The 24,559-nt window shown below is 36.2% G+C and overlaps 1 long non-coding RNA gene across 1 annotated transcript in view; it reads left to right on the top strand.

Moving 5' to 3' along the window:
* LOC132437342 (uncharacterized) overlaps positions 1 to 24,559 on the top strand; it is a 207,290-nt gene that overhangs the window by 23,365 nt on the left and 159,366 nt on the right. Inside the window, exon 3 of the long non-coding RNA XR_009522005.1 lies at positions 6,723 to 6,829. This is a non-coding gene — a long non-coding RNA (uncharacterized lncRNA). The remainder of the gene's footprint in view (positions 1 to 6,722; positions 6,830 to 24,559) is intronic.

The following is a 24,559-nucleotide window of genomic DNA, read 5'->3' as shown; positions in this document are numbered from 1 at the left end:
GTAGAAAACTGGGACTCACTTTCCTGTGACCTTTAGCTGAGTTTCCAAATCCTTCGATTTGCTCCTTACTGGCACTCTCTTCTCCAATTCCTATTGGCAGGAACTTAGGGCTGCGCAACAAAGTTCAAAGCTGCAGTTGCCAGTAGGAAAGAAGAAAAGAGGGCAATAATGATGGTTAGTGTGTTATAGGAGTTCACAGTTCAACTTAGTCTTTTTTTTTTCATTTTGGACTTGTTGAGATGGTTTAAAGTTAGAGATGTTGCAAACCACTATCCCCTCTTTTACTCACTGTCTTTGTTGAAGAACACCATAGTAAAATACAAACTTCGCTTAGTACAGGCTGCCCACTAGCTGTAGTAAAAAAAAAAAAAAAGCAGTGGCCAGTCCTTCTGGGAGACAGACTCAATCTAAAGGTCTTTGCTTTATACCCTGCTGTGTGAAACTTGGGTATTTCCTGCATCCTGTTGGAGAAAGCTAAGCACTCACTTAATAGGCTGAGTTCTTTTCCTTTCTAATGTTGAATAACAGGGTAATCAACGTCGATCAACCTTTCCTTTAGTCTAGTCATTCTTCTTCACAACTTCTGGAAAAAAATTAATGTTTCTTGATCGTTGATGGCTTCTGCATTTTAGCAATGTTAAGTTCTTTTTTAAAATTTGCTTTTCTATTTTTCATCATGTCAGTGGAATTTTATAGGGAAGGCACAGACTAAAATCATTATAATATGAGACATTTTTTCTTTAAGTTTTAATGGGGAGGGAGGAGATGAAAATATTTAATGTCCTTGTTAGGAATGGATTGGCTAATGGGAGCCATTGATTTTTTTTTTGGTCATGCCAAAGGAATGCTAAACGGCTGTGCTGATCTAGAGTAGGATACTCTATATCCTACTTTATATATATACAGGAAACTTGCTTTCTTGACTTCAGTTTTGTGAAGAACAGATTCAGTAGTTGAATTGCCGTGTGGGTAGAAATGTGATTATTGCTCTTTACTCTGTGGATAGAATTGTGATTTTTGCTTTTTAGGATATATTTTAGATAGAATTTTGGTTTTTTAGATACTAACAATTTATTGATAGATTCAAGAGAAGCTCTTCTTTATCTGTCATCAGGATGAAGCCAGTAATGTTATAATTAATTTTTTAAGCACTGACTTTCTGAATTGGTTACCTTATAAGTTCCTCACCTAGACTCGGATAGAGTTTGAGCTGCTGCTGGCTGGCAGCAACTCCTGAAGGAGACAAGAAGGGAGCTGTGCTGGCAGCCGAATGAATTTGTTCTGAATGTCCTCTCCAGCTGAGTGCTATGTGATGCCAACATCTAGCCCTCAGTTTGATGTTATCTTATAAGTTACTCCAAGCAAATATTCTGATTCCTCAGTGTGATCTTATGAAACTTCTTCATGAATCTTTGATTAGCCCCCATCCCCTACCTCCTGTACCCTGAGAAATTGTTATCTAGTCCTAGCTCATACTGCCTGCTGCACGACAGACCAATAAATCAAGAGATGAGTTGTTGGGGCAAGGAATAGTAAATTTATTTAAAAAGCCTGAAGACCGAGAAGATAGTGGGCTAGTGTCTAAAAGAACCTTCTCACCTGGGTTTGGGTGCTAGTTTCTTTCATAGAATAGAGGGAGAGATAAGGAGGTAAAGGGGAAAAAAAGGCAGTAAGTAGTTGCAAATATTTCCTGATTCTGGCCAGACTCCAAAGGGGATGTGTTAATTTCTTCTTTCCTGCAGCCATTCACAGATGGGCCTGGTCAGGATGTTTTCTGTGAGCTAAACAAAGTTATTTTAACTTACAGCTCAGGCCTGGGAGGCAAGGTTCCTGGAGATGGGCCATTATGTATACTTTAAGCTATAGGCAACATCCCTTTAGTGATTAACTTATAGCAAAAGCAATAGAATACAAAGGTTAAAGTAAAAGAAACAGATCCAATATGGAGTCAGATTTGTTCTTCCCTATTACAAAATGCCCTTGGCTGATGGAAGCACTCTAGCCAGTGGGCTGTGACACTCCTTACCCCACTTCAGGAATGGCATTTAGACTATGTCTGACTGATACAGGAGTACAGAAGTCTAGCTTCATTGACTCAAAGGGAGACAACACTGTGGTGAGATTTATATTTCAGACTCCTTGCAATCTGCCTGTATCAGCCCAAGGCTAGACTTTACCTGAGACCACATTCTTTTTTTTTTTTCTTTCAGTTTTATTGAGATATAATTGACATGCAGCACTGTATACATTTAAGGTATACAGCATAATGATTTTACTTACATACATCATGACATGATTGTCATAAGTTTAGTGAACATCTATCATCTCATATAGATACAAAATTTAAAAAAATAGAAAAACAATTTCCTGGTGATGAGAACTCTTAGGAGTTGCTCTCTTGAAAACTTTCATATATAACTCACAGCAGTGTTAATTATATTTATCATTTGTACATTACATCCCTAGAACTTATTTATCTTATAACTGGAAGTTTGTACCTTTTGACTGCATTCGTCCAATTCTCCCTCCCTCATGCCCTCTCTGGTAACAAGTCTGGTTTCTTCTTCTGAGTTTGTTTGTCTGTTTTTGAAGTATAATTGATCTACAGCACTATGTTAGTTCCTTTTGCATAACATAGTGATTCAATATTTCTATACATTTCAAAATGATCATCACAATAAGCCTAGTTACGATCTGTCACCATACAAAGGTATTACATACTTATTGACTATATTCCCCACACTGTACATTTCATATTCTTGACTCATTTATTTTGCAACTGGAAGTTTGTACCTCTTAATCTCCCGCACCTATTTCTTTCCTCCCCCACTTCCCTCCCTTCTGACAACTGTTTGTTCTCTGTATCTATAACTCTGTTTCTGTTTTGCTATGTTTATTCATTTGTTTTTTTGTTTTTTTTTTTAGGATTCCACAGTAAGTGAGATCATACAACATTTGTCTTTCTCTGTCTGGCTTATTTCACATAATCGCTAATTTCACTTCTAGGTCCATCCATGTTGTTGGAAATGGCAAGATTTCATTATCTTTTTATGGCTAATATTACTTTATATATACATGTATATACCATATCTTCTTTATCCATTTTTCTATTGATGAACAGTTAGACTGTTACCATATCTTGGCTAGTATAAATAATGCTGCAATGAACATAGTGGTGCACATATCTTTTCAAATTGGTGTTTTTGTTTTCTTCGGATAAATACCCAGAAGTGAAAGTGCTGGATCATATGATAGTTCTATTTTTAATTTTTTTGAGGAATATCCATACTGCTTTCCATAGTAGCTGCACTGCTTTATATTCTCATCTAGTGTATAAAGGGTTACCTTTTCTCCACATCCTCACCAACACTTGTTATTTGTTGTCTTTTGGATGATATTTATTCTGACAAGTGTGATATTTTGGATAGTAACCCTTTATTGGATATATCGTTTGAAAATACCTTCTCCTATTCAGTAGGTGGCCTTTTCATTTTGTTTAGAAGTTCCTTTGCTGTGCAAAAGCTTTTTAAAAAAGTTTGATGTAGTCCCATTTGTTTACTTTTGCTTTTGTTTTCCTTGTCTGAATAGACATATCCAAAAAATATTACTGATGCCAATGCTGAGACCACATTCCTGATGAGCTCTTTCTCCTTCCTTTTACTGCTTCACTCCCACCCTTATACCTATTCCTTTTTTGTTTTTTCATTTAATATTATTTATTTTTTTATACAGCAGGTTCTTATTAGTCATCCGTTTTATACACATCAGTGTATACATGTCAATCACAATCTCCCAATTAATCACACCACCACTCCCCCCGACGCTTTCCCCCCTTGGTGTCCATAGTTTTTTTCTCTACTTCAGTGTCTCAATTTCTGCTCTGCAAACTGGCTCATCTGTACCATTTTCTAGGTTCCACATATATGCGTTAATATGCGATATTTGTTTTTCTCTTTCTGACTTACTTCACTCTGTATGACAGTCTCTAGATGCATCCACGTCTCTACAAATGACCCAGTTTTGTTCCTTTTTATGGCTGAGTAATAGTCCATTGTATATATGTACCATATCTTCTTTATCCATTCTTCTGTTGATGGGCATTTAGGTTGCTTCCATGACCTGGCTATTGTAAATAGTGCTGCAATGAACATTGGGGTGCATGTGTCTTTTTGAATTATGGTTTTCTCTGAGTATATGCCCAACATCTTATAACTATTCTTGAAGAGATCTTCCTCTTCCATCTGAAACTCTGGATTGGGCTCTATTATCAAGGAAACTGACCAAAGATGGTGCCAAAGGTGGTCTAAGGAAGCAGACTCTAAGAATGAGATTCTGGAGTTAGAATCATGAAGTCTGGCTTGTAACAAATACCTCATCACTGGTGGTAGGTAGATGGAGTTTGCATAGCTCTGGCATGTAACACAGTGCAATTGCTACAGCTGTCACTGAGGTCAACTGGGATAGGATATGGGAAGAAGGAGATGAACTGGCTTGTGCAATATCTCTGGCATTTCAGAGGTACAAGAGAAATATAAATTATAAAGACTGTGGAATTGGGAGGCTATTTCTGAATACCACTGGTGCTTTGAAGAGATGAAATAACAGGCCCAAGGCAATCAGTCACTAATTTAAAGCCAAGTATGAGAGTGAGAGAACCTCTTTGGCAGCTTTTAAAAGAACTTCAACTCTTGCAGCTGGAGGGCAGACAGATTGAAGACCAAGCATAGGACTTAATTATGAGTCACAGAACTCAAGAGTAAAGCTTAATCTCAGCCTAGGATGTATATAATCATATAATCATAATGGACATACTTAGCAGTTGGCAGAACTCTCTTATAGTTCTGTGAGTAGTTTAGTAGGAACAACTTCAGTGAAAGTGAAAGTCCATGAAACTGCCCCACTAACCCCATCTCAGCCAATATAAATAATCAAAAATAATATTGTATCCACAGGGAAATGGAAGAGATTAGATCTATTCTCAAAGCCTTAAAGTTGTAAGGATTGTGGTACCATTATATGTTAATTTAATTCATCTGTCTGATCCATGTAAAATCAGATGTATCATAAAAGATGACAGTGAATTAACCATAAAGTTAACCAGTGGCAATCCCAATTGTGACAGCTATGTCAGATATGATATCTTTAGTTGAGCAGATTAACACAGTTTTGGATATGTGGCTATTGAGATTTGGCATACATTCTTTTCCATGCATATAAAAGAAGATCAGAAGCAGTTAACACTGACTTGGGACAGACAATATACACTTACTGTCCTTGGAGCTGTGTTAAATGTCGCATAATATATTTCGTATATTGAATTTGTCTTATATTTCATTTGGGCGTGGGTCATCTGGATATCCCACAGAATATCATATATGAGATCAAGAATGGATATCCCACAGAATATCATGTTGGTTCAATATATTGTTGAACCAGAAGTGGCGATAATTATTGGTTCCTTGGTAAAACGTGTGCTCCAGAGGGTGGAGGATAAACCTCACAAATACTTAGCAATGGCGTGATTCAGAGGGGCGGGGGTTCAGTGGCCTAGGACATGCAGGCACATCTCCAAAGTAACACAGGGTGGAAGATAGACTCTACTAATATTCAGAAGCTGCCTTAGTGGTACAGTTTTTGGTTTTTTTGGTAGGGGAGTGGTCCTATGGTCAAGGTCATGGCAGGACATCCCCTCCCAGATAAAGGACAAGTTATTGCACCTGGCATCTCCTTCTACTAAGAATCATATCTCTTGGCAGACCTCTTCAGGCAGCATATTCTTCAATTGGGAATATTGCTATAACCCATGCCTCATATGACCTAGAAGCTGCTAGATTTTAAAAAGGCCTAGAGCAAAAAATGACTTGGCAAGTGGTCCAGCCGTTGTTCAAGTAGCCCGCTACTAGCCACATAGCCAGGAAGACCTCATGTATACTTCATACCTACTCCGTAAATACCATTTTATGGTAGAAAATCATGCTATATGGAGATTCTGTCAAGCCCTAATAGAAGAGCTGCAACTTCGACTCCTGAATTTCTGGAGCAAGGACTGCTATATGCAGCAAAGAACTATATACCATTCTACAGACAGATACTGGCATGCTAGTGGGCCCTCCTAGAGATGAAGCATCTAACAGTGGGATCTCAAGTGACCATGCAGCAAGAATTTTTCATCATGAGCTGGGTTATGTCAGACTACCAAGACATAAGATTGGGTAGGGTTGGCACACCCAGCATCAACCCATTATAAGATGGGAGTGACATATCCAGGATATGTAAGCTCAAGCATGTCCAGAGGGCTCCTGAGAGCTACACAAACAAGGTAGCCAGAACTCCCTGTTACCTATCACTGTTGTGTCAGCAACCTTGCCTCAGCTCATTACCAATGGCTTTTTGATGGACACTGTGATGAACTTCTCAGAACCCTCTTCAATGGAGGGCTCAATGCCCCATCTTGCAGGGGTGCTGTGAAAAGATACTCTTCAGCTCTCATATCTTCCAGGGATTGCTTCAGCTGCATAAAGCTGCCTCCCTCATGGTCATGTCTCTTACCAATCAATGCAGATATAAAGGTGTGGTCACTTTGGCCTAACTCAGGCTAATTCTGAAGGGTCAGTTTAGGTATCTGTGAGAGGTATTTATCCAGACATCTCCATGGAGTTGGCAAAGGCTGCTTTAGAACTTGACTTCTTTCCAATCCTGCTTTCTTCTTCTCCCTTTCATAGGTGTTGATCTCAAGGGGACTCTTACAAAACATCCAGTATTCTAAATACTAGAACTGAGTCTACGTCTATGGGAAGACATCCTGTGACAGACCTCATAGGGGTTTCCGGTGAGTAGGTTACAGAGGGGAATACAAAATCTGAGCTTGATTCACAGATAAGTCAATATGTTGGTGCAACCCTAAAATGAATAGCTGATGCATTATACTTCCACTCAAGAGTGGCTTTGAAAGACAACGATGAAGGAAGGGAAACCTACCAGGGGAAGGGCTTTGGGCAGAGATCCTAGTTATTGTGTAAAGAGAGATATGGTTTGAAGTAATAATATTCATCAATTCATAGACAGTGATAAATAATTTAGATGGTTAGCCAAGGGATCTAGAAGGAGCAATAGTGTGAGATCAAGGTTAAATAAAGATGTCTGGAAGGAGATATGTAGATGGAGCGGAAAGGAAACAGGAAGCTCTTTTTATTGTACACCAGAGTGGAACCTTTATAGAAGAATCACTAAATAACCAAGTGGACAGGATGACTTGGCCATCAGTCAGCCTCTCTCCCTGACCATGTCAATGATGGCATCATGAGCATGTGAATAGAGGGCCCATGGTGGCAGAGATGGAATCTATGTATATGCCCAAGAACATGTTCTCTGTCTCACCAAGATCTGTCTAGCCAATTGCTGCTCCTGAATGCCTGAGCTGTCAACAACAGAGATTAGTGCTGAATGTGTCATATGATACCATCCTGTAAGGAGACCAGTCAGCTACTGGCTGCCTTTTTTTTTTTTTTTTTTGCGGTACGCAGGCCTCTCACTGTTGTGGCCTCTCCTGTTGTGGAGCACAGGCTCCGGTCACGCAGGCTCAGCGGCCATGGCTCACAGGCCTAGCCGCTCTGCAGCATGTGGGATCTTCCCGGACCGGGGCACGAACCCATGTCCCCTGCATTGGCAGGCGGACTCTCAACCACTGCGCCACCAGGGAAGCCCTGGCTGCCATTTTTTTTTTTTTTAACATCTTTATTGGAGTATAATTGCTTTACAATGGTATGTTAGTTTCAGCTTCACAACAAAATGAATCAGTTATATATATACATATATTCCCATATCTCTTCCCGCTTGCGTCTCCCTCCCTCCCACCCTCCCTATCCCACCCCTCCAGGCGGTCACAAAGCACCGAGCTGATCTCCCTGTGCTATGCGGCTGCTTCCCACTAGCTATCTACCTTACGTTTGGTAGTGTATATATGTCCATGCCTCTTTATCGCTTTGTCACCGTTTACACTTCCCCCTCCCCATAGCCTCAAGTCCATTCTCTACTAAGTCTGTGTCTTTATTCCTGTTTCACCCCTAGGTTTTTCATGACATTTTTTTTTTAAATTCCATATATATGTGTTAGCATACGGTATTTGTCTCTCTCTTTCTGACTTACTTCACTCTGTATGACAGACTCTAGGTCTATCCACCTCATTACAAATAGCTCAATTTCGTTTCTTTTTATGGCTGAGTAATATTCCATTGTATATATGTGCCACATCTTCTTTATCCATTCATCCGATGATGGACACTTAGGTTGTTTCCATCTCCAGGCTATTGTAAATAGAGCCGCAATGAACATTTTGGTACATGACTCTTTTTGAATTATGGTTTTCTCAGAGTATATGCCCAGTAGTGGGATTGCTGGGTCATATGGTAGTTCTATTTTTACTTTTTTAAGGAACCTCCATACTGTTCTCCATAGTGGCTGTACCAATTCATATTCCCACCAGCAGTGCAAGAGTGTTTCCTTTTCTCCACACCCTCTCCAGAATTTATAGTTTCTAGATTTTTTGATGATGGCCATTCTGACTGGTGTGAGATGATATCTCATTGTAGTTTTGATTTGCATTTCTCTAATGATTAATGATGTTGAGCATTCTTTCATGTGTTTGTTGGCAGTCTGTATATCTTCTTTCGAGAAATGTCTATTTAGGTCTTCTGCCCATTTTTGGATTGGGTTGTTTGTTATTGAGCTGCATGAGCTGCTTAAAAATTTTGGAGATTAATCCTTTGTCAGTTGCTTCATTTGCAAATATTTTCTCCCATTCTGAGGGTTGTCTTTTTGGTCTTGTTTATGGTTGCCTTTGCTGTGCAAAAGCTTTGAAGTTTCATTAGGTCCCATTTGTTTATTTTTGTTTTTATCTCCATTTCTCTAGGAGGTGGGTCAAAAAGGATCTTGCTGTGATTTATGTCATAGAGTGTTCTGCCTATGTTTTCCTCTAAGAGTTTTATAGTTTCTGGCCTTACATTTAGGTCTTCAATCCATTTTGAGCTTATTTTTGTGTATGGTTTTAGGGAGTGGAGCAGCTTTTCTTGATATCAGCACTCTGCTATCACTGTGTGGGTATACAATGACATGGGGCACAGCCCCTGCTTTCACTGAACTCACCATCTAGTTTGGAAGTAAAAATATAGATGTGTGCACAACTTAAACTTGAGACTCAGTGCTAGATGGTACCAAACTGACAAGACGTAAAATTGGAGTTCAGAAAAAAAGAAGTGTCTTCCTTAGAGAGCTACATACTTGAAAGTAACTATCAAAATGTTTGTTATATGAAAGAATTTTCACTACCATAATTTTAAAATTTGTGTAATGTTGACAATGTGTACTAAAGTGACTAAGTCAGTGAAATGTTGTTAATTTACTGCATTAATAAGAGTTGAAATAAAGCATATACATTTCCAAAATATTAGCATCTGGATCGATGATCTCATGCTATAAGTTGTTTATTCAGAACTGAGCTGAAGCTCAAAGTGTAGTACCCAGATGCTGCTGTACACCGAGAGGACAGAGCATGTTGCTTCTCTTCCTCCGTAGCTGTCAGAGAGCAACCATAGGGGGCAATGCAAGCTCAGCAGTAGCATTCTCAGCTCCCTGTCTTTTCAAAGCTTTGCTGCTTTATTATTCTTGCTTAAAACAGGCTGAATCTTTACAGTTTCACAATGTCTTAAACTGCATAATTACTTTAAGGTTTGGGGCAAGCCATATGTAGAAAAGTAAAAGAGTTGAATATAAAGAAAAATATTTTATAAAGATACAAAGAGTAAATGGGGAGGGACAGGGTTTGAGTTTACAGTTGATACAAAAGTAGAACAGAAGTTTGTAGCTAGTACACAAGGAGTCTAATCTACTCCACTAATTTTTGTCTGTCAAATTCCTGTTTTCTGAAAAGACAAGTCTGTGGAAAAGCAAACTAATTCTTATTTAAATTTTGTTATATTTCTTAATGAATTTGGTGTCTGAATACTGTGAATGAAGAGACAGTTGTTGAACAAATAAAATAGTTCTCACAAATCATTTGAAGGGGCATATGCATTTCACATATTTCTGTGCTCTTATCTTAAGGTTCCAGAGTTAGTGTACCAACATATGAATATGGATACATATTGATGAGTATGATTTTCTTGCCCATCATTATAAAAATATCTTTCCTAGTTGAACAGTTAATGAAATGATGAGAAAATCTGAGGTGAACATTAGCAGTCTACTTTCATTTTGTTTCATCAAAAAGAATCTCTTTTACAATTACTATTTACTTGCAATAACTGCAGCAGAAAATGATTTAATGTTCAACATGTGCATTAAAATGTATTTGCTTTTTTTAATATGTAAAAGCTGATGGAAATTTCATTTAAGCACAATTCCTGTATCACAGATTTTAAGCAAAATGAAAGGAAGTTAGGGTATCATTTAAACATGGCTATAAAAATAATTTCTTTCAGTGGCTAGAGGGAAGGAAGGATTGGTCAAAGTAATTTTTATCTTTGATGGGATTCCCCACTAGTCTGCTCTCTTATTTGGCTTAACGCATGCCACAATAATCATGCTATTTCTTCCTAGCATTTTTCTAGCTCACAGTGGTAAGAATAATTGAATGGTGTTTATATTCTAAAGTGCCTTTTCTCACTAAGCTCAGAAGTTCTTTCTGAGTATTAATTCTTACAGTATTTTTGTGTGGAACACAAGGATGTGTATTATTATCTTGTTACCCCCCTTCTAACAACAAGGATAGTGAGGCACATATGCAGTAAATGATACACAAGACAGAGTCAGGGTGCCAGAAGCAGATCACAACCTGACTTCCAGTTCATAAGCCAGACCATACTTTCTAGGAATTATTAACATACTTGAGGATTGAATCCTGGCAAGTAGTAGCTATCTTCTAAGTCCTTGTTTTCAGTCCTAGAACGTTAACATTGATAAGAAGGAAAAATTTAATAACTTGGAGTAGGTTAATTCTGTTGCATCCTGGATAATACAGAGATTGTAAACAAGCAAGTTGTAAATAACTGCAATAATAGGAATGTTATTGATAATAATTTGAAGTGTAAATGTTTAATGGCACAGATATAAAATTCACAACAATTAACACAAATTTTAAAAAAACCTTTAAAATAACAGCCAGCTTAGAGGCTGCTAGAAAGAAAAAAAAAGAAATAGTTATGTAATTTGGATGTAGAATTATAGGTGTTTAAATTTATGGGATAGACCCTAACCATGTAAGAGGTTTCAGAGACTCAAAGTGAATTCCAGCTAGGAGACTTATCTTTTCTAAAGGGCATCCTTTGCTTGTGTCTGTAACTCGATAACTTTGAAATCATGAAATCCCACTTCTGCCAATTATTACTACAGAGAAATTTCTTCACACATGCACAAAAAATTTATTGGTTGAGGCTTAAAGATGTTCAGGTAGGCCTGGAACATGATATATACTCAATATATGTTATTTAGCAAATACATGAATTCTCTTTTGAGAATTCTTACCCAAATTATTTTAATCTTTTTAAAGTATGATAATAGTATCACAATTTTATATATATATGTATATATGTATTTAAGCTTTATTGTCTTTTAGAGATATCTAAAAGATATTATCTATTCTCCCATTTACATATGAAATAATTTGAAGTTTCTGATTTGCTTAAGCATAAATCTGGAGGGTATGAGGGGTATATGAATCAAGATTGGCCATGATTTAAATATTGCTAAAGCTGTATGATAGGTGTATGGGAAGTCAAGTATATTCTTTACTTTTGTTTATATTTAAAATTTTCTATAATAAAAATGTTTTAAGTATAAAAAGTTATATCCATATATATTAGGTAAGAGATTATTTTTAATCTATTATAAGAAAATACATCTCACCTTTCTGGAATTTAGCTGTATGGGAAACTCATCTATCTAGAACATGGTCAAGGAGAGTGATGTCAGCATCATGGTGGTGTGAGAAGCTTCCTTTCCTTCACTCTTTCAATCTACAACTAGTAAGACATCTATAACTCAACAAAGGTTCCCCTGCCCAGTACACCAGGACAACAGAGAGATTTGCATGTCTATACATCTGAAGGTGGGTGGACTTCAGAGAAGGCAGAATGAAGGAACAGTGGAGGCAGAGCCTATGATTCTGTCACCTGTGCCCACAGAGAACTGGGCAGCAGCAGCAACAGGGTCCGAGACCCCGGTCCCTCCAGCCTTGGCACTCCTGTGACTCTGGCCCCTGCTCGTGGTGGTGGTGCCCACAAACCTGACAACTCTAGAAGCAGTGGAGACACCTTTGATCCTGAACCCCCCCCCCATTATCCCCATCACCCCACTGTAGTAGCAGTGCCCACAACCAAGGAGAACTTGGATGCAGCATAGTCCATCTCACTGTCCCCAGCAGTGATACTCGTGTCAGCAGTGACCCTGGTAGCAGCAAGATAACTGTGAGGCACAAACAGAGACAACAAGGGCACCACCAGTGACACCTCTGGCAGAGGTGGTGGAGGTTGGAAAGTGACACTTCTCAAGTGTAGCCAGAGGCAGCTCAGGTAAGAGAAACCAAAAACTGTGCTATAGTGCCACCTACTGAAAAACAAAAGAAAAGCCTCTAAGTACCAACCTGTTGAACTAGAATCAAAGTAAAAAAAAGTTTTACCTAAATAAGAAATGTGTTCACTATTTCAAATGAGCCACCAGAGGAATAAATCATTAAGCACCATGAAAAACCATGGTAACATGGTATCACAAAAAGAAAAAAAAATACAATTCTCCAGAAGCCAAGTCTGTGATCTAACACTTAGAGAATTCAAATTAACTGTCATGAAGGAATTCGACAAGCTATGAGGAAACTCAGAAAGGCAGTTCAATGAGCTCAGGAATAAAATTAATGAACAAAAGTGATATGTTACCAAAGCGGTTGAAACTCTAAGAAAGAATCAAACAGAAATACTAGAGCTGAAGAAATCAATAGATGAGATGAAGAATGCAATAGAAAGCATTGAAAATGGTGCAGACCATATAAAATCAGAGAGAATCAGCAAGCTTAAAGGTAGAAATCTAGAAATTATTTAAATAGAATCTTCATTTTAAAAGTGAAGAAAGAAGGGACGGGAGATGATACTCGCAGCAAATGGCAGACAAAAGAAAACAAGGGTAGCCATACTTATATTAAACAAAATAGACTTCAAGCCAAAAAAGGTAACAAGAGACAAAGATGGACATTATATATTGATAAAGGGAATAATCAATCAAAAAGACATAACACTTATTAATATATGTGCACCTAACATAGGAGCATCAAAATATATAAAGTATTAACGGACTTAAAAGAGAAATTAACATCAAAACAATAATAGTAGGGACTTTAACACCTCACTTATATTAATGACTAGATCATCCAGACAGAAAGTCAATAAGGAAACATCAGTCTTAAATCAAACATTAGACCAGATTGACTTAATAAATTTATGAAGAACACTCCATCCAAATGCAGCAGACTACACATTCTTCTCAATGCAAAAGGAACAGTCTCAATGATAGACCATATGTTGGGACACAAAACCAGTCTCAGTAAATTTAAGAAGATTGAAATAATATCAAACATCTTTTTCAACTACAATGGCATGAAACTAGAAATCAACTATAAGAAGAAAGCTGGGAAAAATCACAAATATGAGAAGACTAAACATCATGCTACTGAACAACTATTCGGTCAAGGAGAAGTCAAAAGAGAAATAAAAAATAGAGAAGACAAATGAGAATTAAAATATGACATGCCAAAATCTATGGGATGCAGCAAAATTAGTACTAAGAGGGAAGGTTATAACAATAGAGGTCTTCCTCAAGAAACAGGAAAAATCTCAACTAAACAATCTAACACTATACTGAAAGAAACTAGAAAAAGAAGAGCAAATGAAGCCCAAAATCAGTGAAAGGAAGGATATAATAAAAACCAGAGTGGAAATAAGTGAAACAGAGACTAAAAAGACAATAGAGAAGATCAATGAAGCTAACAGCTAGCTCTTTGAAAAGAAAAACAAGATTGACAACTTTTAGCTAGACTACTAAGAAAAAAAGAGAAGATTGAGATAAATAAAATGAAGATTGAGATAAATAAAATTAGAAACAAAAGAAGAAAAATTACAATGGATAACACAAAAATCAAAGAATTATAAGAGATACTATGAACAAATTAGATAACCTAGAAGAAATGGATAAATTCTTAGAATCATACAACCTTCCAAGACTGAATCATGAAGAAATAGAAAATCTGAATAGACTGATCACTAGTAAGGAGATTTAAACAGTAATCAAAAACCTGCCAAAAAACGAAAGTCCAGGATGAGATGGCTTTCAAGCTGAATTATAACAAACAATCAAGGAAGATTTAGTGCCTATCCTTCTCAAACTCTTCCAAAAAATTGAAGAGGCGAGAATGCTTCCTGACTCATCTTATGATTACATCAACATTACCCTTATACCAAAACCAGACAAAGACAACACAAAAAAGAAAATTACAGACCAATATCTCTGATGAACATAGATGTAAAACTTTTTAACAATATATTAGCAAACTGTATACAACAGTACTTTAAAGGAATCATACACCATGATCCATTGGGATTTATTCCATGAATGCAAAGATAGTTCAACATCTGCAAATCAATCAAAGTGATATAACACATTAATAAAATGAAACATAAAGGCATATAATCACAATAGATGCAGAAAAAGCATTTGGCAAGATTCAACACCCATTTATGATAAAAATGCTCAATAAAATAGGTATACAATGAATGTACAGCAACATAATAAAGGCCATGTGTGACAGACCCATAGCTAACATAATACTCAATGGTGAAAAACTGAAAGCTATTCCTCTAATATCAGGGACAAGACAAGGATGCCAACTTTTGTTACTCTTATTCAACATAGAATTGGAATTCCTAGCTATAGCAGTTAGGCAAGAAAAAGAAATAAAAGTTATTCAAATTGGAAAGAAAGAAGTAAAATTGTCACTATTTGTGGATGACATAATTTTATGTATAGAAAACCCTAAATACTCCACCAAAAAAAGGTTAGAATAAAATACAGTACAGTTACAGGGTACAAAATCAATATACAAAAATCTGTTGGGTTTCTGTAAGCTAACAACAAACTAGTAGAAATAGAAATTAAGAAAACAATCTCATTTACAATTGCAGTAGAAAGAATGAGATACCTAGGAATAAATTTAACCAAGGAGGTGAAAGATCTGTATGCAGAAAACTATAAGATGTTGAAAGAAATCGAGGACACAAAGAAATGAAAAGATATTCTATGCTCATGGATTGGAAGAATAAACATATTAAAAATGTCCAGACTACGTAAAGCAATCTATAGATTCAATGCAATCCCTATCAAAATCCCAATGATATTTTTCACACAAATAGAACAGAAAATCCTAACATTTGTATGGAACCACAAAAGGTCCTGAATAGCCAAAGCAATCCTGAGAAAAAAGAACAAAGCCGGAGTTATCATAATCCCTGATTTTAAATTATACTACAAAACTGTAGTAATGAGGGCTTCCCTGGTGGTGCAGTGGTTGGGAGTCCGCCTGCCGACGCAGGGGACGCGGGTTCGTGCCCCAGTCTGGGAGGATCTCACATGCTGCGGAGTGGCTGGGCCCGTGGGCCATGGCCGCTGAGCCTGCACGTCTAGAGCCTGTGCTCCACAGCAGGAGAGGCCACAACAGTGAGAGGCCTGCGTACCACAAAAACAAAACAAAACTATAGTAATATAGCTATCAAAACAGCATGGTGTTGGCAGAAAAAGAGACACACAGATCAATGGAACAAAACTGAGAGCCCAGAAATAAACCCACATGTACATGAATAATTAATTTATGACAAAGGAACAAAGAACATACAATGGAAAAAGTATAGTCTCTTCAGTAAATGGTGTTGTGAAAACTGGACAGCTACATGCAAAAGAATGAAATTAGACCAATGTTTTATACCACAAAATTAACTCAAAATGGATTGTAGACTTGAATGTAAGACTTGAAATCGTAAAACTCCTGGAAGAAAACATAGGCAGTACACTCTTTGATGTTGGTCTTAACAGCATCTTTCTGGATATTCCCTTGTCTCCTCAGGCAAGGGGAACAAAAACAAGAATAAACAAGTGGAACTACATCAACTCAAAAGCTTGTCCACAGCAAAGGAAACCATCAACAAAACGAAAAGACAACCTATGGAATGGGAGAAAATATTCACAAATCATTTATCCAGGGAGGAGTAAATATCCAAAAAATATAAAGAACTCATACAGCTCAACAGCAACAAAACAAACAACTCAATTTAAAAATGGGGAAAAGATCTGACTAGACATTTTCCCAAGGAAGACATACAGATGGCCAACAGACATAGGAGAAGATGTTCAACATCACTAATTATTAGGGAAATGCACATGAAAACTACAATGAGATATCATTTCATGCTCCTTAGAATGAGTATCATCAAAATACAAGAAATAACAAGTGCTGGAGAGGATATGGAGAAAAGGGAACGTGTATTCACTGGTGAACCCTTATTCACCAGTATAAGTTGGTGTAGCCACTATGGAAAACAGTGTAGAAATTCCTCAAAAAACTAACAATAGAACTGCCATATGATCCAGCTGTTCCACTTCTGGATATTTATGTGAAAAATATAAAAACACTTATTCAAAAAGATATATGCACCCCTATGTTTATTGTAGCATTATTTACAATTGCCAAGATATGGAAACAACCTAAGTGCCTGTTGACAGATGAATGGATATAAAAGATGTGGTGCATATGTATAATGGAATACTACTCAACCATAAAGAAGATAAAACCTAGTCATTTGCAACAAATGAATGGACCTTGAGGTTACTATGCTAAGTGAAATAAGTCAGACAGAGAAAGACAAATACCTTATGATTTCACTCCTATGTGGATTATAAAACAAAATTAAAACAAATGAACAAACAGAACAAAACAAAAACAAACACACAAATACAAAGAACAGATTGGTGGTTACCAGAGGGGAAGCAGAGTAGGGAGAGGGCAAAAATGAGTAAAGGGGGTCAACTGTATGGTGATGCATGGAAACCAGACTTTTGGCGGTGAACACACTGTATGTAGTATATACAGAGGTTGAATTATAATGCTATACACATGAAACCTGTATAATGTTATAAACCAGTGTTACCTCATAAAGAAAACAGTAAATAAAATAAAAGTGAATGTATGGAAAAAAAGAACATAGTCAAAAAATAAAACATACTCACGAAAAAGGGGTCCCTCAGAAGTCAATATGACTATCATAAGATAGTATACTGACACATATTATTATTTGAGGCATTCTAATAAAAGATGCTATTTAACTAGGTTAAAAGAATTAATAGTTTGAGCATTCATAGACTTAGGGTCAAATACTTGTGCTAGAATTTACTAACTTGGTAATTTATTTCAGTTCTGTAAGTTTCCATCTCCTCATTTATAAAATGGATATGACAGTATCTACCTTAAAGGGTTTTAATGAAGTTTGCAAGTGATTAAGATTTTGTCTGGTACTTGGTAAGTGTTTCATAAATGGTAGCTAAAAGTTTTAAGCTTGATTATCTCATTTTTGAGACCACTCAAAATTAAAGTCGGAAACAGTTATATGATTTTCAATGAAGGATGAGACCCTTGAGATCACCTAGTAGGAAAACATGGTCAGAAAAATCCACAAGAAGAAATAAGCTACTTTATAAAGGCAAGAATTGAGTCTCTTTTAGTATGAGTACCCCAAACCCTACATTCCTTGCTAATGCTTTTGTATGCCTTTGCATTACAACATGGGGCAATAAGGGAGATAGTGATCATAGAGAATTATTAAGAGAAGTTAACACACAAACCTGACATCTCTAAGGCTAAACACAATAAAAGTTTGTTTTCCACTCCTGTCACAAGCCATTGTAAGTCAGAAAGTTCACCTGGGAAGTTCTTCACTCAGACTCCTTTCTCTTGGCTCCATCACACTCTGGGATATCCTTGGAATTCTCTGATGGATTCACTTCATTTGTTCAATCAGTACATAAAAGAAAAGGATCATGTGAGATATTTTAGGGGTCATGCCTGGAAATGAAATTCATCTTTTTCATCTACATTCTATTGGCCATATCCCCAGCTGGCTACAGTGCACCTAGGAGATGTAGTCTTCCTGTGTATCCACAGTGTGCGGACCATAGACCATTGTCTCTGCTACAGTAGACAGTGAAAGAAGTGTCTTACCAGTTCTAGGAAGTTTTATACAAAAATAGGGTGAATTATGTATCCTTATGTAATCTCTGCTGGATTGTAAGCTCTCTGAGCCTGGGGACATGACTTGGTCATTTCTTACTTCCAGCTAGTGCTCAGTAAATAGTTTAAGGTAAATAGTAGGTTTTTTGTTTTGTTTTGGTTTGGTTTTTTGTGGTACGCGGGCCTCTCGCCACTGTGGCCTCTCCCATTGCGGAGCACAGGCTCCGGACGCACAGGCCCAGCGGCCGTAGCTCACGGGCCCAGCCTTTCCACGACATGTGGGATCCTCCTGGACCGGGGCACGAACCCGTGTCCCCTGCATCGGCAGGCGGACTCTCAACCACTGTGACACCAGGGAAGCCCTAAATAGTAGTTTTGTTAAGTAAATAAATCCAGAAAGCCTGGTAGATTCTGTATAATTTTATATTTATGGCATTTCAGTTTGGAAATAAGTCTGTCTAGTATTAAAGACAAAGCAAGTTGTAAAAGAAAGAATTCAGTGTGATCTTGAATACCTTTACACATTAGTTGAATAATAGAATCAATATAGCTTACTGTAGTTGAAACATTAGAAAAGTTTTGGACATTTTACTGGACCACATAAATTATGACCTTACTCCTTGGGCTGGAATTTGCTTAAAGATAATATAAATAAATATGGATTATATAAAATTCTAAAAAAGGAATCTAAGAGTATCTGTATAAAAAGATTTATCTACTCCTTGCCTCCAAAAAATATCTGAAAATGATTTCATTTTTCTAAGTATTCCTTTCCTTCCTAAATCTGGAATTTTAGAACTGAAAGATAAGAAGCTCCACTCTCCTAATTTTCTTCTAGTGGTCAAGAGAGAAATGAGAAGAATTTAGTTCATTTACAAAAAAAGTAAATAAATATTTTAAAATTTATTAGCACAAGAGGTGTAGCAGAACAGATAAGTATTGCAGGAAGTGGATATGGTAGCTTGGTGACCGGGTAGAAGAATCATCCAAGACAAAATGACAGACTCAGCAGCGGTTCACTGTTTGACAGTGAGATTTTGGACAATACCGTCAGGATAAAGTACTTTTCATGCTAAATTCATTTATAGGCCTCAGGCTTGGGGATGACTCAGACCACCGATGAGAATTATAGACAATGACATAATTTTGAAAGAAGATAATAGAGTGGAAGAAATGAGTAAATGTTTTTGTAAGTAACAGTGACAACAATAAAACAATAATAAAACCATTAAAATGGAAGGGTTACACTAGAATGTACTATAGATGTTGCTGTAGATATTTTTGCCATCTCTATGATTGATTCTGGTGAATCTTACTTCAGTTCGATACTTTTGTCACCTGTCTACAACACAGAATTAAAAAAAAAGAAAACTGATGTACAAAATACCAACAAAAATTATTGCTGAACATAGTTATTTCAACTTATTTGAAATATAATGGTCCCTGAACCTCAGTGAAGTTTGGAAACTGCTGGAAAACTATCGAGAAAGCAAATAGAGATATTTTAAAGGCATAGCTAAAAATAGGCGATTTTTTTAGACTTTAGATTCAGTACCATTTTCTTTAAAATTCAAAACCATATTTGTTAGAGTTCTGGCATAAGGCATCTGAGGAAGTTGCTGCCAGAAGATTTTTGCTCATCTCAAAACAAACAAACAAAAAAGAAAACAATAGGCTTGGTAATAGATACTGTTTGATGTGAGAGATTGGCTGTATATATTCAGTAGAGACGGAAATCAGTGGAAATTCTAAAATTTATGAAATAAAACACATTGTTGACTTTGTTTTTTCCAAATTGAAATTATTGGTTGGACTTAATGGCAGTTGGCTTCTTTATTTTTTTTTTATTTTTTTGGCTTCTTTAAAGTAACTAAATTGACAACCAAAAAGTGAAAGCCTGTTTTTAAGTTCTTTTCATGTCTTTCACCACCTAAAACATATCTATGCATAATGAACTTTAAAATGCATGCTTTTTATATCCTCTGCCACAATTATCGTTTACAGATTTTAACTCTTATAAAGGATCTCTGAGAAATAATTTCTAAATACTGCTTACCCTGTGCACACGCATGTGCACACACACACACACAGATACACACATTAAATGTGCATCAGGAAGATGTGTAAGGGTTATATCTTTATATTGACTGAGTTATTTAATATCGAAGATTAGTCTTTTTTCTATTTTTATTGAAATTAAGCAATATTTTAAAGGAGTCCTTTAGTCATCTGACACAATCTAAAATACCTTCATTTTCAATCTCTGTGGAGTTAAGCGGAAACCGGTGTACTGCCTTCTGCTTTCTTTCATGAATAGAATTTAGTTGTACTAAGGTAATGGTGCAAATTTACAATATCCATAAAAGCACCGTTATTGTATTGCTTTGCCTAATGCATTAGGAAAAGAAGACCACTTGGCAGACACCACATATCTACAAACAAACAAAATGCACTAAAATCAAAATTGCATTACTTTTGTCAATAATTTGTGTTATAATTTTTATGGCAAAAATTAATAGAAAGGATTCCTTAAATAAAAATGGGTTTGACATTTTCCTTTTGTTGTTGCTGCCCTGATTGTATTTACATCCAGTCATTTATTGCCCATTAAAGAAGTAATGCTATGTTAATGTAAGGGGGAAAAAAATCAATGCTACTGAAATCAGTAGCTGTGGGGAAACAGTGCGGCAGCTGGTTTGCAAACAGTGAGCCCATATAGATCAATGAAATTACAAGCTGAATCTGCTGATGCTCACAAACTGCTCCAGCAGTGTGCTGTCTAACCTTTTTTCAAGTTCAAAAGCTCTAGAATCCCAGTGATAACTAAAGGGAAAGCAGGGCAAAGGCAACCAGGAGACAATGACAAGGCACCTGGAGTATTTTACTGTGATATGTGATGTTCTACTTTTGCATCTACCAGGGTAACTACATACCTTTAACCTGTAGAAAAGCCCTATCATCTATAAATGAGCCACATAGAGAGCTTTCACATCCCAGAAAATCTCTACCTTAAGAGGGTTCCTTGACCTGGAACATCAGAAGTCTCCATGATACTTCACAAATCTGCTTGTTGAGCTAAATTCCAGAAACTATTAATCTGTGAGATAATGTTGGGATTCTAGAATATATGATGTGTTGGGTTTGTTGACTTATTATGGTCTCTAAAGTTTTATTTATTATGAGATATTATTATATCCATTGAGCCTTAGCTTTTTGATAACAAATCACTGATCAGATACATTCACATTTAATATTTGAAAAAGACAACAAATTTTCCATCTCAATAAACTGATTTTTAGTGTCAATTTAAATGACAGTAGTAAGTGTTTTTCCCTATGAATATTGAATTTTCAAATTTTTTTTTAGTTAAGCCTTCCTTGGGCACTCAGGTGTATTTTAAATGTATTTCCTAAGACACACAAAAACTTTAACATAAGGAGTGTTAACTGACACAAAGAGAGGGAAGTCAGTATTCACAGAAGAGAATCATAACAACTTCTTGATGAATTAAAAAGCAATAAGCTAATTCTGTTTAAAACCAGAAGTGATCTTTGACATTGACACACGTAACATGGTTTTTCTACCACTTGGACAGGATAAATGACTTACCCAAGATCACACATCTATTAAATGGTAATACTGGAACTTAGATCCAAACATTTCTAGGTCAATGGGCAGTACTGTCCCCACCACATGATGCTACCATTAACATTGATTTGGGTGGGAAAAAAGGAAGAGAATGTGGAAGGCAGAAAAAAGTAGAATGCAGATTTTCCTGGGAGGCTTTTATCCAAGTGTATACAGATATATATTTGTATATGTAAGTGTATACAGATATATATTTATCCATAAAATCATATGGAATAAAGTTAATCATAAAATATTATTCCTACTTAAATTCTTCTTAATCCAGTTGTTGACAAGAAGAACAAAAAAAGGTTTTTATCCCCTTCCTTCCTCTCTCCCTCCCTAAACCAATTAAAGAAAATGCAAAACAAAACTAGTGGTTATAGGGCCAACCTAAGGCAAGCCTGTCAGCAAGGCTGACCATACTCCATCTCCTCCTCAAATATGCACTGAGTAAAAATGTCCTGAGAGGCACAAGACGTGCTTTTGTTGAACCCTAGTTCAGTAATTATATTGATTTAAATCATTCTGTCTGTCTCAGTCCTCTAAGATAGTGACACCAGAGTGACATGATCTTTATGGGACTGGCTCATGATGTAATGGCAGAAATCTCAGCTAAATAACACAATTGGCAACTCTCATAATTCAGGCTCCTTATTCAAATCTACCTGGATTTTTATTCAAAATCACTTCTTTTGTATGATTCTTTAAAAATTAATACAATTTTTAGTGGATGAGATAAACAGGAGTTATATTCTTTTCCATATAAAGAATACTCACACGAGATAAATTGTTACATTTTAGGGTGTATACATTTAAAAAATAATGTCAACAATAAGCAGAGTATTGATGCTATCTCCTAAGTAATTTTAGAAAAGCTAAATATGAGCAATACCTATATTTTACCTATTAATATTTTAGGTAGTGTGACCCCTGCTAAACACACCAAGTGATACAATTAAAAATTATAATATTTTAAATATTCTCATATTTTCACATTTTCAAAATATTTTCATTTCTTCATTTTGATATCCTAATGAATACTGTGAGGCAAGAAGATTGGATATTATTACCTCCAGTTCAGAGAAGAATATGAAGAGGTCAAGTCAACTAATCAGAGATGAGAACTCAACTCTGGGGAACAACTCCATTATTTCATTATTGCCTCTCTTTTATACTTTGAGTTGAGATATATGAACTAAGAAAAAAACTGAAGGATGAGGTGAAAAGTTTGCTCCTCATACTGTATGAGTATACTTATGATTCTGACCCAGAAAGAAAAAGACACTCAGGGTCTTTAAACTCGGGTAATGGAGTAAGTTCACATTTCAAAAATAATTTTCCAGGACTTTTTAAAGAGCAATGTATCAACACGTGGCAGAGCATCACAGAGTTATTGCAAAGTCTTCACAAAGAAGACAAGAAATCATTAAATATACAATCGTGCTGTACTGTAGCTGTGGAGGATGGTTGATGAAGCAGATGGAAGTATCATGGAGTTTATTATATCTGCAACATGGGAGAAGTATTTGCAAGTAATTCTCCACCTGGCGAATGTCCTTCTTCCACCTAAAAGCCAGAATAATATCATCTCCTACCATCATCACCAAAGAGTAGAGACGTGCAGGGCAAGTGGACAGAGGGCAAAGAAAAAGCAGTGGGTATAGCTTACAGGCAAGATCTAGACAAAAACAAAATAATAAACTAAAGAGAACACAGGTACTTTCTTTTAATACATTAATGATTAATGGTTTTATAAGTTCTTTTTTCATGAGGATTAGTTAATATTAGATATATATATTATTTGTAATAGTAATTGGTATGTTTGCTTAAGTTGACTCTAGGTAAAATGTACATAATTCATTTCACAGTGTGGCTTTTTACTTATTCTCAGCTAATCCATCTGTTAACATTATACAGTTCTGAATTAACATAATCTATTAAGACTGGTTAAAATAAAAGAGAGCTATCTGAATTGGGTAGAAACCATTATATAATTGTAATCACAATTGCGATGTTGAACAGAAAAAGACAAGAAAAGCTGCCTTCTTTCAGCATGCTGCCTTAATAAGGCCTCATCCTTTCCGATTGTGCCATTCTTCCTAGTATTATAATATATAAATCATCAAGATTTTTTTTGATACTTTCCACATTACAAGACTCATTGGTTGAATGATTAAATTGAATGATAGTATGGATATATAGCTCTAACCAGTGTGTGTGTGTGTGTGTGTGTGTGTGTGCAAATAAACGTTGGTTAGAAATTGATTTAGATGTCACATTTATAGACTTAGTTCTTTTTAAAAATTTGTGTCAACTTTATATAAATATACTACATCTAATTTGATCATTTTTGACAGTTGTTTACACCCATGAAATACCTCCACAGTTAGATACAGACCATTTCCATCACACTCAATATTCCTTGCGTCCCACTGCCCTATTGCAGACCATTCCTCCTGTCACTCACAATTCCAGGCAAACATTGATTTTTTTTCAATTTTATATTGAAGTATAGCTGATTTACAATATTGTGTTAGTTTCAGGTGTACAGTAAAGTGATTCAGTTATACATATACATATATCCATTCTTTTTCAGATTCTTTTCCCATATACGTTATT

Source organism: Delphinus delphis, chromosome 14, assembly GCF_949987515.2.
Source record: "Delphinus delphis chromosome 14, mDelDel1.2, whole genome shotgun sequence".
Classification (NCBI taxonomy): Eukaryota; Metazoa; Chordata; class Mammalia; order Artiodactyla; family Delphinidae; genus Delphinus; species Delphinus delphis.
Note: the sequence above shows the minus strand (reverse complement) of the source record. Positions and strands in the feature narration are given on the sequence as shown.